This window comes from Trachurus japonicus, unplaced genomic scaffold, assembly GCF_045865225.1.
Source record: "Trachurus japonicus isolate A0001 unplaced genomic scaffold, Traja_1.0 AP030267.1".
NCBI lineage: Eukaryota > Metazoa > Chordata > Actinopteri > Carangiformes > Carangidae > Trachurus > Trachurus japonicus.
Genome location: NW_028220400.1, coordinates 30,753 through 41,606, shown reverse-complemented (window position 1 = coordinate 41,606; position 10,854 = coordinate 30,753). Strand labels below are relative to the sequence as shown.

Below are 10,854 nucleotides of genomic sequence, written 5' to 3'. Positions count from 1 at the left end.
CATTAATTGATTAATGACGTTACGTAACGTTCCGTTAAAATCAATCTTCATTATAAATGAGGATGCTTAGTGTTTATATCCACATGTCACCGTTTGTTCTCACAAAATAAAGTTAGTGGCGTGTCTGTGTGGAGCGGAGCTGCTGACAGATGCAGCTGACAGTGACGTTTCCTCATCACTAACCTGTGAGCCAGAGCCACCCTCCGGTCCTCCCTCCCTCACGTCGTGAGGACAGGACAACGTCTCCTGAACAGGCTACATGTCTATTCTTTCTGTTTTTCTCTCTTTATTCTAACCACTTCCTTTCAGGTTTTGCTCGTAGCCAGGTGAAACGGTAGCTGCGCCCTGTGTCTTTTCTCTGGCGCGCTCTCTCTCTTTCGCTCGCTCACTCGCTCACTCCGCATAAAAACGAACGTTATGAAAACAATAACCTACAGATGCGTAAAAACCATGGAAACATTGTTAAATTCCTCCTGTGAGCACAGCTGCCCCACAGCCACAGTGGTCTAGTGTTAACCTGTCCAGGCAGGTCGGTCCTGTCAACTTTTTTAATGTCAGAGCCATTAATGCAGTGTTTTCAACCTTGGGGTTGGGACCCCATGTGGGGTCGCCTGGAATTCAAATGGGATCGCCTTAAATGTCTAGTAATTGATTAAAAATAAATAAATAAATAAACTAATTATTTTTCACAATCTTAAACAACTATATTCTTGATATATTCACTTTCTTGAATAAATCAAGATAAAATAAAATGCAGCATATACAAATATCTGAGCTTGCTCATCTTGAATGAGGGTCACCAGAAATTTGTGATGTCAAAAGGGGTCATGAGCCAAAAAAGGTTGGGAACCACTGCATTAATGCAAACAAACCCATTTCTCTTTTATTCCCTCACCCAATGAGAATCGATAAGAGAATCGATAAGGAATCGAATCGATAAGCAATATCGATAATGGAATCGGAATCGCTAAATTCTTATCAATACCCATCCCTATTCATTGATTCATTCATTCACTCATTCATTTATTTTAAATTTATTTCCAAGGTACACCTCTTTCGTTCACTACAATACATACAGTACTATGTTAATGTTGAGCTTAACAAGAGACTGAGGAACCATCATCACTCTCCAAATATCAGTCTTAAAAGACAACAAAACATACCAGTAGTACTGGAGTACATTCACAAAAAGGGAGAAAGATCCAGTTCTCCATTCAACCCTGGGTAATAGGTAGCCTTTAATGTATATATCCAGAATGACTCTCTTTGCAGGAGTCTTTTGAGTCTATCTCCATCCCTGATCTCAGTCCCAGGCAGAGGAGCTGGGGGTGGGAGATGAAGTGTGCCTCTAATGAGCTGGGATCCAAAGTGGCTCCTCGAGAAGACCCCCGCATCACTGTCTCTCCCGTAAGCTCCGATGTCGATGTATCTGAACTTGTACCTTGCATCACGGCCTGCCATTAACACTAGAACCGCCAACTTTATAATCCCCCTTGAAACGCCACAGCGGTCTCCCAGACGGTCACGTGTAATTACACTGTTTCCAGTCGCGAACAGTTCTGTAAGTGGAAAAAAACAAGATTTAATTTTTAGTAGTGTTAGTCCTTCTATGTTGTGTTGGGGTCTTGATTGGATGTGGTTGGGGGGGTAGTCTGAGTGATGTTACAGCACCGCCTGTTGCACCTGTATGGCAGACACGTCTGCCTACAGTTGAAAGTGACGCATCTGGACACGTGTGCTGCTCTCATGTCAAGAGTCATGTCGCTGTTCACTGGATTTTTAAAAATTTTTCTAGGTCAGTTTGTTATCAACTCCAGTGTTTTACAGTTGTTCTACCTGGATATTATGTAGATTAGGCTACACGCCCGTTATTACCGGACCAGACAGCAGCAGAGAGTATTATTATTACGTTATAATTCAATAATCATTATAAACAAGAGTGAGTATATATGGCGCTTTATTTCCAACACAGGCTAATCATGATCTAGTCTGTCCTGAGCCCACAAAATAAAGTTTGTTAAGTGTCCGCGCACCTCCGTTACATCTGCATGGAGCACACCTGCTTATGGTGTGCAGCTGACAGATGCAGCTTACAATTTCCTCATCACTACCTGAGCCACCATCCGATCCTCCCTCCCTCACGTCCCATTGCTGTCGGAAGATATAACTATTTAAGACTTATATTAACACAAAAATATCGCTTACTTCTGCTTTAAGAATTCATATTCAGGTCGGGAAATATTTAGAAAATAACCTACAGCTTATTAATGGTCTGACTTAAAATATATGAAAATGTGCTTCACCTTTTATGATTCCCAACTTTGCTGGTGTCAGTGGGGGCTTGGGCTCAGCGTGTTTGGTGGGGCACTCCTTTCCACCGACACTCCATCCCTTAAGGTTGGTTGTCCCCCAAATGGCCACAGCCAGCTATTTCACGAATATGGAGTCCTTAGTTGCACAATTGATTCGGCTCCACGCGTCTTCATTAAGGTGTCAGGGCCAATGTTTATCTGGAAACAATGATAATTAAGGATGCATTACTGCTACTGTTGTCATTTTGATCCCTAAAGAAAAATACCAACATTTTGGTAAAGTAGCTTGTTCAAAACCTGTTAATTAGCTAGATAGCTCTTTTAACATTGAACCAGCTAGTTGAACTAGCTTGTTTTCTCCCTTAAAAGTGCCAAATATACTGATTGTATGTCAGCTTAGTTTTGTCGTTTTAGACAAGATTATTTCCCCAAATGTTGGTTTTCTCCTTTAAAGTGGAAAAGAAGCACCCAGCCAATTTAACATAAGCCATTAAATGGATTTCCACTGTGCTAAAAATTAGGCAAACTAACACATGAGACACAAGCATTTGGGAGAAAATGGGAGTTGAAAATTGCAATTTTTTAGCTAGCCATCTTGTTGTTCAACAGTCAGTGACAAAACCACAAACTCATCCTTGAGCGCAATCCATATTGCAGCGCACACCTCCCTGACAATGCAGCTCACAGTTGCGGAACCCAGCTTGAAACTTGCTGGCAAAGCTTGCTGGCTGATTCCTGTAGCAAGAAAGCGCAGGGTGACAGCTAGCCTCTCTGCCACACTCACAGGCGCGCTGTGTGAGTTTTTGTGCTGGATGTGAGGCGCCACCCGGCGCAGCAAGTCATCAAATGCCCCAGCCGACATCCGGAAATATTGGAAATGGCGCTCGGTGTCAATAGATCGCATAGGAAGGACGACAGAAAAAAATTCTCTGTCCTCCAGTCGTGATGAATTTATCGGCCTTACCGACCACCGCCTCTTACGAGTCTGTTTTCTTTTATTTATGATGTACATTATCAAGATCTCCTCCAGTCTGCTGTCAGCAGGAGCGGCTGCAGCAGGATCGTGCCCGTGAAGTGGGGGAGAGAAAAAAAAGTTTTTGGTTTTTTTTTACTCTGTGGGAGATGTCCCACAATGGAGTGGGGGGGAAAGCAAGTGGGGCAGATCTGCCCAGTCCCTGAGCAGCGCACGTTATACAGACAAGCTAGAGTGTAAACAACGTCAGCCGGTTCAGCACCATGGACAGCTGCAGGGGGGGTTTGGAACAGCAGTGTTTCGGGGGGACGTTCGGAACAGTGGGGTTTCGAAACAGCGGTGTGTCAGAATGGAGAGCTGTCCCCGTGTGGCTGTTTTCCTCTACCGACTTGCTAGTTGTTCCGAGTATCGCATGGTGGCAAACCAATTCAGGATCCACAAGGCAACAGTGAAGAAATTCACGTACTGTTTTTCTAAGGGCAAACCCTGCCAAAGAGGAGGGTCTGGAGATCACAAGAAGGTTCGGAGTTGGTTAAGGCCCCGTTTACACGACAACGCTCGCGGATGAAAACGGCAAAATATTTAATTGGATGTGCCTTTCCTTTACACTGCGATGGCATTTCCGGGGCTTGGAAGTAGCTTGAGTGGAAATCTTAAAAACGGTCCGCCATCACGTCTCCGTGTAAAGGGTGAAAAGGCGGGGCGGTGCGTGACGCAGTGGTTAAAGCGGCCGCCCCATGTAGAGGCTACAGTCCTCAACGCAGGCATCCCTGTCATTCCCTCTCTCTCTGCCTCCCCCTTTCCTGTCTATCTATACTTTGCAAAGGCAAAAAGTAAAAAAAAAAAAAAAAAGGGGGGGGGGCCCGAAAACGCAAATCCTCTGCTCCGATGGCAATGACCTGTGGAGGGCACGGAGAGCAGCATAACGACGGCCGGCGTACAGCCTGCCGCAAATCAAGAGGAAGAAGAGGAATACACAGGTGTGCAGACTTGGTGGTGTTGAGTGTTGTGCAGCACGCTGCCACCTAGGCTCCTGGCGTGCACACAACATTGAATTACACAGACTTTTGGGTCACCGTATGCACACGGATTTCCACTCCAAAAACGCTTGTCTAAACGCGGAATAAAAAGTGAAGACGCAACGCTACTTTTGCGTTTTCTGTTCTGATCATTTCCGTATAAACGTAGGCTAATCAGCCCCAGGGAGAGCTCCCCAAACAACCCAAACCGATAGTGCTATAGCTATGCTATGTTGCAGTCAGTGTTGCCAACTTGCCGACTTTCTCGCTAAATCTGGCGACTTTCCGAACCCTCTTGGCGACTTTTATTTTGAAAAGCGACTAGCGACAAATCTAGCGACTTTTTCCGGTCCCGATTTCCGGGAAAAGCACGGACCGCTGCTGTCTACTTTTACTTTGAAAAGCGACAAATTTAGCGACTTCTTCCGGTCCCGATTTTCGGGAAAAGCACGTAGGGCCTACCGCTGCCGTCTTCAGCGAGCGGCGGCTTCCAGGAAACCCTCCCCCGTCCCAAGCACTCACAGACGGTCAGTCTCACATGTCACAGAGCTGCTCCTGCTTCTGCAGTCAGAGACCCGCACTGCTCCACGTCCAGGCTGCAAATGAGTCGCGCATGCGCAAAGCCGGCGCTGTTCCCGCCGTGGCTTTCAGGGCGGAATGATAATACAAATCTTTACTGTCACACAAAAAGAAAAAGGAAAAAAAGAAAAAGAATCACAGCATTTGACTCCCACAGCCTCAGCTCAGTCCTCTCCTTGTCTACTGTGTGTGTGCCTGTCTGACAGTTCTCTGTGTGCAACATGGCTCAATCTAAGCTGTATACTCAGAAATATAGAAAGGAGTGGGAATCAAACGCAGAATTTAAAGGTTGGTTGAAGCCATTTATTGGTGATGATACACGGGCATACTGTCTGTACTGTAAGGCAGACTTCTATGCCAAACTGTCGGACATAAAAAAAACACACAAAAACACATTCAAAAGGCAAAGCCTTACAACACTTCAACACAAAGCACGCTGCCATTTTTAAGTAAAAAAATTGACTCAGCAAAAAAGGCTGAAGCCACCATGGCTTTAGCCATTGCTGAACATTGTTCTATGTTGGCATGCGACCACATTGGGGAAGCATGTAGAGCTGCATTTTCGGATTCCACTGCTGCCACACACTTAAAAATGCACAGGACGAAGTGCACAGAAAAGATCAATGGTGTGCTAGCACCATACTTTCTAAAAAAGTTGGTCACAGATGTGGGTGACCAGAGTTTCAGCCTCCTCCTTGATGAGTCCACAGATGTAAGTGTGTCTAAGTACCTGGGTGTTGTGATAAGGTACTTCAGTGACACCAAACACACAATTGTCTCAACCTTTCTGGGGCTTGTTGAGTTGGAGGGAGGAGATGCCAGGTCTATAGCCCGAGCTGTTGTGGCTTTCCCGGAGAAGTGCTGTCTTAAAAAAGAGAAACTCCTGGGGATAGGGACTGACAATGCCTCTGTTATGACTAGGGGTGGGCAAAAATATCGATATAGCAATATATCGCGATACGTTCTCTTCCGATTCAATATCGATACTCAAAGTTTGAATATCGATTAAAAAAAAAAAAAAAAAAAATCATGTTTTTTAGACGGACTGTAAATCCAGTGCGACCTCCGCTCCGCTAGGTGTCGCTGTGCCGCTACCTCACTGCAAGGCGTTTGCACTCTTCTTCTCTTTTTTCCCCCGGCTGTTGCAGTGAGGCAGTGGAGCTGAAAAAAACAAAAAAAACCAAGCAAGCATGGCAGGTAACGTTAAACTAGAGACGCCCTCGAACTTTAAGGCAGATGTTTGGAAGTACTTTGGATTCCAAAGGAAAGGAGAGCACACAAGTGAGCTGGACAAAGACTACGCGCTTTGCAAACGCTGTTTCGCTCCCATTAGATATTCGGGCAACACAACAAACTTGCGAACTCATTTAGCAAGACACCACCCCGGCATATTTGTAGAGCCGCAGCCGCCGAAACCCGCCGACCCGAAGCAGACCACATTGGACCGTGCCAAAGTCCTCCCGTCCACTTCAGTTCGAGCCCGGGGGATCACGGAGGCGATGGTGCATTTCATTTGTAAAGATTTGCGCCCCTACAACGTTGTGGAGAACGCCGGCTTTCGGTGGATGATTCATACGTTGGAGCCGCGCTACGTGATGCCGCAGCGTAAGTACATGGCTAACGTAGCCGTGCCGAAAATATATGACGCGGTGAGGGAGACAGTAAAAGCAGCTCTAAGCTCTGCGCCGAGAGTCGCGCTGCCACATCACGAGCCACTGAGTCCTACATTACAATAACGGCGCACCACATTAATGAGGAATGGGAGCTGGTGACACACGTGTTGCAGACGAGGGCGATGTACGAGAGCCACACTGGCAGCAACATCGCTGCTCTACTGAGAAGCGCAGTGGAGGAATGGGGCTTACTAGATAAGGACCCAGCTGTGGTCACGGATAATGCGGCGAACATGACCCTCGCAGCAGGGTTAGCGGGCATGCTGCATTTTGGATGCTTCGCTCACATCCTCAATTTGGCTTCCCAGCGCGCACTTAAGTTACCAGCAGTCGCCATGTCTTAAAGGAAAAGCAAAAACTTATGACTGATACTGTGACCAGGTGGAACAGTGCACACGACATGCTCCAGCGCTTTCTTGAGCAACAGCCGGCCATCGCTGCTGCCCTGCTGTCAGGTGAAGTAAGAAAGTGTGTACCCTCACTGAAACAGACGTCACAGCTGCTGAAGAAATCGTGACAGTTATGAAGCCAATGAAGACTGCAACTGTTGCTATGGAAGAGGAGAAAACTCCAACACTATCAGCAGTTGCACCGGTCCATGCCCACCTGCTCAAAGATCTCCAAGTAAGCCCAAGTGATTCCAACTTGATAAAGGAAATTAAATCTGCCATATGCCAGGATCTTAAGAAGAGGTACTTGAACGAGGAGAGGGAGAGTCTTCATGTTTGTGCAGCTCTTGATCCCAGATTCAAGACACTGCCCTTCCTGTCCGAGGATGAACGCCAGGTCACCTATGCCAGGGTCATCACAGAGGCTGCAAGGTGCCAGGAGCCATTTCAGGTGAGCTAATCTATGGTATTAAATATGAAACTTCTTTAAATTGTCACAAGAATTTAAAAGAAAGAAATATGTAATTTTGACTTCCATATACATAGACAAATACTTATAAAAATTTACTCTACTATACAACTATACAAATATTATGCTCTAAGACAAATTAAAAAGTATAATACCTGAAGCTTAAAATGCATAAATGCAGATGTTGGTTAATATTTAAATTCAATTGACATGATTTTGTTGGCATTCTCTTGTCACTTTGTTGTATGGGCTTAAAATTCTTAATGTTAATTTCATATTATGTTTTTCAGCAGAGACTGGCTGGAAATGAGGAGACGGAGGAAGTGGTGATTGTGACTGAGAATGATGAGGAGGATGCAGTGCTGTGAGGATCCTGTGGAAGAGGAGACGGTTAACCCGCTGTCCACATCCAAAAAGAGATCAAGGGATTCTTGCAGCCTTGCAGACCTACTTGGTCAATCATATGCCTCGGGTCAGTATAGGAAATTTGAAGAACCCCTTCAGTCAAAAAAATAGGAGTATAGTGAAACTAACAACTTCAGCACATCTAAATAAATCCAAGGAAGCATTTTAGTGTTAATAACTGTACATTTATTATTCTACACCAGGCATCACCAAATGGCGGACCTCGGTCCGGACCCGGACCGAGTGATGGTTCGATCCGGACCCGAGACCAATCTCTAATAAGTTAACATTTTCCTGGAGCATTTTTTTCCGACGGGACAGCGGGCTCAGCTTTAGGTCAATACGGCAGCTTCACTCATTGAGCCAATCAGATCGTTTGTTTACCCTGCGCGGCCAGTGCGTCCGAGAGGGAAAGCGAAAGGAGACGGAGTGCAGCCTTGCTCCAAAATAAAAAAAAAAGTTGATGGGCGAGCCACCGGGCGTTTGTGGCCACCGCCGCCTTGGTTTAAGCGTGTGTGTGTCTGTGTGTGTGCGCGCGCGTGCGTGCGGGCAGTTCAGATGTGGGTCTCTTGCGCGCACAAACCCATTACTTTAATGTGCGCTCACAACCGAAAGCGACGCCGTAGCGGTGCGTATTCGGTGCACGTGCTTGTTTCCTGCTTCTCCGCCGGTGTTGTGTCAGACCCCGGTTCTCCCTCGGTCTGTAAACTTTTTCACGCGGAGCTCTGCCCCGTTTGAAAGGAGCAGGAAGCCCGTATGCAGAAAGACGTCGCCTCCGAGATGTAGAATGTGTGTTATAGAAGAGAAACACCTATTTCAGGACTACTGACTTGTATCACCAGAACAGAACAGAACAGACATATCCTGTGATTTTCAGCCTCCCTCCATATTTAATGGAGGGGGACAATGCAATGGCAGTGCAGCTATCAAGATGCTTTTGACACCTTGGCCTCAAAAAAAGAAAGAAAAAACGAGCACAAAACAAACAAAAAAACAAACAGGGAAAACCCCTTATTTATTCTGTCTTGTTCTTTTTAATTGAAATAGCCTACAGGCCTTAAATTAATTTGCCTGGGGGCTACTTTTATTCATGGTAAAAAAATAAAAATAAAAAAAAAAGCTAGTTGTTTACTATACAAGTGCACTATGTTAAATGTTTCCTGTGTTGAAAATTGACAATAGATATGAAAATACACTTGCACGTTGATTTTATTTAGGCTATAAGACACCATTTGGACTTTATAAGATTCGGACCTTTCACTTGGATGAAAATTTAGTAACTGGACCTCAATGAATTTTAATTGAATACCCCTGTTCTACACAGTGCTCAGCCATTAATCTGTTGCTCTTTTTCCCCTACTATTTTTTCTTACACTGCTTCAGGTACTACAAAGAAGTTGAAGATTCTGGAGGACCAGGCAGCAGAGGAGATGGAGAGGTTCAAGGAGGTTGCTCCAATGCCAATCAAAAAGGGTGCCAATCCACTGAACTGGTGGAAGGAGCATGAGACTGAATATCCTTTCCTGTCAACCCTTGCAAAGAGGTATCTGTGCATCCCAGGCACGAGTGTCTCTGCTGAGAGAATCTTCTCAACCGCAGGTGACATTATAACTGCACAGAGGAGTGCACTCAGCCCAGAACATGTGGATCAGATTATCTTTCTTCACAAAAATCTGAAAACAAAAGAAGTCAAGTACAAGTAGACCCATTCATGTATGAGTATCTTGGTTACAAATTTTGTTTTGTTTAAATACAAATATGCACACTTTTTTATTTTTCTCATACATTTCAGCTCAGTGTGTTCAGTAACATTATAGTGCTTCTGCAATATGTATGCATAGACATATTTTTACATACATTCAGTGAAGTGTTCAAACAGTGACACACAGTTCTTGTCCAGGGAGACAAGTGTGTGAACTTAATTTTGTCATTTAAGGTCAAAGGGAAGAAGCTGCACTTTATTTTGCATTTTCAATTTCAGTGTGTGTGACACACTGCATTTTATTTGGAGTATTTAATCTAAGTTCAGAAGAAACATGATGCACTGAGGTTTCAGTTCAGTTTCAGTGTGTGGACACTGACCCACACTGCACTTTGTGTCATTGTGCTCAGGGAGACTAAGAATAATGCACACTGCACTTTTCAATGTGTTTCAGACAGTGGGCCCTAGTTTCGTCGACCAGGTGAAGTCTAGCATCAGCGCAGCTTCGCCACGCCAACGGGGTGTGGCCCAGGTCCATTTCGCAAGTTTGCTGGGCCGCGCAGTCAGACTTAGACTAGCGCAACCCCTCCCCTCGTCCCTCCCACCGGCGCAAACGGTGAAGAGGGAGGAGAGGGGGCGGGAGGGAGACAGGAGGAGGAGAGAAAGGCGTGGAGTGGGTTTGACACAGCCGAGTCAGATCTTCACCAATCAAAGGAGCTCCTCTCCTCACCTTTAACTGCGCGGCGGGTGATGCGCGCTGCAAGTTTGTCATTTTATACTTGGACATGGACGGAGGAGACAGCGACGCCAGAGGCCGAACCTCTCCCAGGAGGAAACAGCTGTTTTGGTCCGGAGGTCCGAGCTCAGAGTGACCAATAATGAGTTTACTAATATACTTAACCAGGTTTGATCTGATATACTGAGAACCCCTACCCAATCTAAGAAACAACTAATACACTAATAAAGAAACTCACATTTATTCAAACCCTATGTAAGCAAGATGACAGGTGTACACTAATCACAACATAAACACAGACCATGTGGATTAAATCAGCGTAAAGGACTCGCGCTCTCTCTCTCCCTCCCTCTCTCTCTCTCTCTCTCTGTCCGTCTCTTTTTTTCTCTTTTTTTTCTGTGATGAGATGCTGAGTATACTGTAGTAGGCTATATACTGACTATCTGATACCGAGGCTGTTGTGGTGGACTAAGAGAGATGATGATTTGTGTTTTGTTTTTCATTACGGCTGCGTGATGCGGTCGCTCTCCGCTAATGAATTAATAAGTAAATAAATAAATAAATAAATACAGCGATCATCACAAGGGCAGAGTGGTA

The 10,854-nt window shown here is 45.3% G+C and overlaps 1 pseudogene; it reads left to right on the top strand.

The window, feature by feature from the left end:
- Positions 1 to 6,816: 6,816 nt before the first annotated feature.
- Positions 6,817 to 9,522, top strand: LOC146960513 (E3 SUMO-protein ligase ZBED1-like; annotated as a pseudogene).
- Positions 9,523 to 10,854: the final 1,332 nt, after the last annotated feature.